The sequence below is a fragment of the Ovis canadensis genome, chromosome 1 (assembly GCF_042477335.2).
Source record: "Ovis canadensis isolate MfBH-ARS-UI-01 breed Bighorn chromosome 1, ARS-UI_OviCan_v2, whole genome shotgun sequence".
Classification (NCBI taxonomy): Eukaryota; Metazoa; Chordata; class Mammalia; order Artiodactyla; family Bovidae; genus Ovis; species Ovis canadensis.
In genome coordinates this window covers 207727174-207731170 of record NC_091245.1, presented here as the reverse complement: position 1 = coordinate 207731170, position 3997 = coordinate 207727174, and the positions used below count along the sequence as shown (strand labels likewise).

Genomic DNA, 3997 nt, shown 5'->3' with positions numbered 1-3997 from the left:
GTAAAAAGCATTATTAGAAATAAAAACGGTCACTACATAATAATAAAAGCTTCAACTCACAGGAACACATAATAATTTGAAACTCTTAGGTATGTGTTATACCTTCAAAATATATGAATACAAAATTGAGGTATCTGTTAAGAGAAATTTATATGTTCACACACTTTAATACGCTTCTCTCAGTAATTGATAGATCAAATGAATAAAGAACAAGCAGCAAGGATATAGATTCAAACACACATGACAAGCCTAATCCAAAGGACATATTATAGAACACTGCATCTAACTACTTGTTGAACATGTAAGGGCTATTACAAAAATTAACTATGCACTAGGCTATAGAGTAAGTCCAATAAATTTCAAAGGCTCTCTGTAGGCCACATCTTCTGGCAACAATGTAATAAACACAACTTTTCAAGAAAAAAACAAAATTAAAATCTGTTTTATTAGAAACTTTTTTTTTTGAGTTTAAATGTGTTTTATTTTTAGACAACCTACATGACACGTTTTCTCAAAAACAATGCCTCCGCTCCAAATAAATCAACGTTCAAAACAAATGAAGAGCTCGAGATGACATCAGTCCCATCTGTCTAAGTCCTGGTGTTGTGTGGATGAAAAGCAGTGGCCAGCCAGTTTTGACGACAGGTGATTGATCCAAAGTAACTGCCAACTTTGTTAACATTTTTCCATCTCTAAACCATCCTTAAAGAAAATCATATATGGGGTTACACCATCCTCACGGTAGTCCAGCAGAGCAACCATGCCATCTGGATTCATGTTTTCACCAATAAAGAACTGATAGTTTTTGAAATTAGCAAGGATGTGCTTGATTTGTTCTGCAGCCCCTGTCATAAAAGGTTTTACTCTTTCTGGTCTCTGTTCTTCAAGTTTCCCTTTGATTGACTTCATGTAATCTTTGATGTACTTCTTGTAGGCTTCTTTTGTGAAGCTGGTTTCCTGCAAGTGATGGTTCATGACAATATCGACACCAGTGATTACTGTGCTTTCGGTACCTTCGCCCTCGGGGCCTTCAGCGGAGGCATTTCCACCAATGAGCGAGTCATCGATGTTACCCTCTGTCCTACTGACCATCTTCCCCTCCACCTCCAGACACAGCCCGTCCGTGACCTCCCGGATCTTGTAGATGTCGGAGAACATCTCGTCATGGCTGATGAGGTCCCGGTAGATGATCATGATGGCGACTGGAGGGAGGCGACAGCGGCGCTGGCTTAGCAGGAGCCCGGAGCTCAGAGCGAGCGCAGTGCGGCCAGAGCGGCGCTCGGGGGGAGGGGGGAGCGGGCGGAAAAGCAGAAACTTTTTAATACATTTAAAATAATTCAAGACCAAAAAAGGGAAATCATAATGGAACTTGGACTATTATGTAACACTTCAAAAGAATGACATATGAAAAATTAACATATCAAAACTTGAGGGATATAATTAAAGTATTTCTTGGGAAAAAATAGCTTTAAATGTTTAGAGTAGGAAAAAAGGCTCAAAATTAATGAGTAGAATATACAACATGAAATTAGAAAATATTTGGAATTAAACAAAGCCAAAGTGGGGGTCATTGAAAAAACTAATAAAATTAAAAGTTTTCTGGTAATGGTAATAAAGAAAAAGAAGAGTAAGTAAACAATATTAATTAAGAGACCATAACTATAGATGCTATGTTATTCAACAATTTCAGTTCAGTTCAGTTCAGTTCAGTTGCTCAGTCATGTCCAGCTCTTTGTGACCCCATGAACCATAGCACGCCAGGCCTCCCTGTCCATCACAAATTCCCAGAGTTCACTCAAACCCATGTCCATTGAGTTGGTGATGCCATCCAACCATCTCATCCTCTGTTGTCCCCTTCTTCTCCTGCCCTCAATCTTTCCCAGCATCAGGGTCTTTTCAAATGAGTCAGCTCTTCGCATCAGGTGGCCAAAGTATTAGAGTTTCAGCTTCAACATCAGTCCTTCCAATGAACACCCAGGACTGATCTCAAATTGATAGTATGAATAATTCTACTCTAATAAATTTTAATATATAGATACAGTCTACAAATATGCAATTTAGTAAGTGTGAATGAAGAATTTTTTTAATTTAAATCAAAGAAAATACGAATCGGTCTATAAAAGTATAAAAAGCATGTTTTACCCTAAAAATGCAAGGTTGGGGAAAAAAAGAAAAAAATGCAAGGTTGGTTTACTGTTAGGAAACATTCATAACAGACAGTGGTTAGATATTCACATTAATAAGTAAGAGAAGATAAATAATCTCCACAGATATAGAAAATTCATCTGAATAGATGCAGGAAAAACATTTGAAATAAATGCAGATCCACTTATGATTTTTTTAAACCCTTAGCAAATTAAGAATAAAAGGACTCTTTCTAATTTAATAGAAAGCAACCATAAGCACCTACTGCAAAGTCCATACTTAATAGTGAAATGTTGGAAATATGAAAGATCTAAAACATATTTCCTTTGAAATACATCCACACTTCTACTACAGCTCTTATTATGAACTGCAATGATCTATCGACATGTTTGTCTCCCAGCTGCACCCGCCCTGCCCCTAGTGCTCTGGACAGTTCCTAGTACACAGCAGGCATACCATTCAAGTTTTTTGAATGGATGGATAAATGAATAAACCAGAGTCCCTTAGTCCTAAAACTCAGGTTGCTTAAAGGTCACCAGGTAAGTTCTGAGTCTCCAGCTATATTTAGTCTCAAGCCATTTAGTACTCAAGGACTCTCTGAACAGAATTTGAGTAGTGCAAATGCATTGCCCTGTGATATTCAAGACATTCCAGATGGCTCTTATACCTTCCCAACTCTATATGTAAACATCATATCCCTAACTTGTTTTCATAATAATAATAGTATGCTTGCCTCACAGGGCTGTTGTGAGAACTAAATGAATGTTCATAGAACAGTTAACAGTGTTTTTCATCTAGTAAGTATGCAATAAATGTTGCCTATGGTTGTAATTATTAACACTAAGGCTATTCAGATTTCCAGAGTATCTAATACAGTGCTTTGTACACAAAACCAATTTCTCACAAGCTGTTTGCTAAATAAATGATGATCAGTCTCTGATACTGAAATATACTGGTGGCCTTTATGCAATTTGCATTCACTTATTCATTCATTCATTCATTCAAATTGAATTGCAAGCCTGCTGCATGTCAGATGTTATGCTTAGCACTGGGAATACAGAGATGATTAATGATTAAGATATGATTCTAGATGTTGAAGAACTCATAGCATAATGGAAATCACTGGACAGAATAAACAAAGTCATTTTACTTTGAAAAATCTGCATTGGCAACTCTCTACTTTTCTATTTTTTACAAGCAAGGTATACTGACCCTTGTCAAGATGGAGTCAGCAGGGAGAAAAATCAAGCTATATTGGAGCTAAGATATTCTCACAAACACTTGAGCTCAGGACTAAGGTGAACTGAATTGGCTCTAGTAGTTGGTCTTAAAAGGCAACCCAGAGAATCAAGGATATTGTGTTCAGAGTTATAAGCTGAAGCTTAACTCAGAAAATTATTGGCAACTGAAGGTCCCATCTCAAAGCTGGGCCATGTCCATGGTATGTAGAGTTTCCAGCAGAAGACATGTGCCCTGCATCAAGGTCACTAATACCAACACGTGGGAGAATGAATCCGGGAGAAGAAACAATATGAGGAAGGTAATGAAGAGCAAAGACCTTCTTTAGGAAGAGGGATATGAGGAATGGGAAAGATGATCTAAGCCTCAAACTCCAGAAAAAAGCTTCACACACCACTAAGTTATCAGACAGACTAAGGAAATTAGTATAATAATGTCAGATGGTTTTATATTGGTTAAAATAAAAATATTAATACCCTACAGGATATAATAGATCTTTGTCATATTTTATAGTTGCTCAGCACCTTTTGAGAACCCTGAAATATTTGGAAAACATTTTCACTTATGAGTTTCAACTCCTCAAGGTAGAAACTAGAAAACAAGTCTCCCCAAC

At 37.1% G+C, this 3997-nt stretch overlaps 1 pseudogene; it reads right to left on the bottom strand.

Moving 5' to 3' along the window:
* Window positions 1-454: 454 nt before the first annotated feature.
* On the bottom strand, window positions 455-1308 carry LOC138435255 (translationally-controlled tumor protein pseudogene; annotated as a pseudogene).
* Between the last annotated feature and the right edge of the window lie 2689 nt (window positions 1309-3997).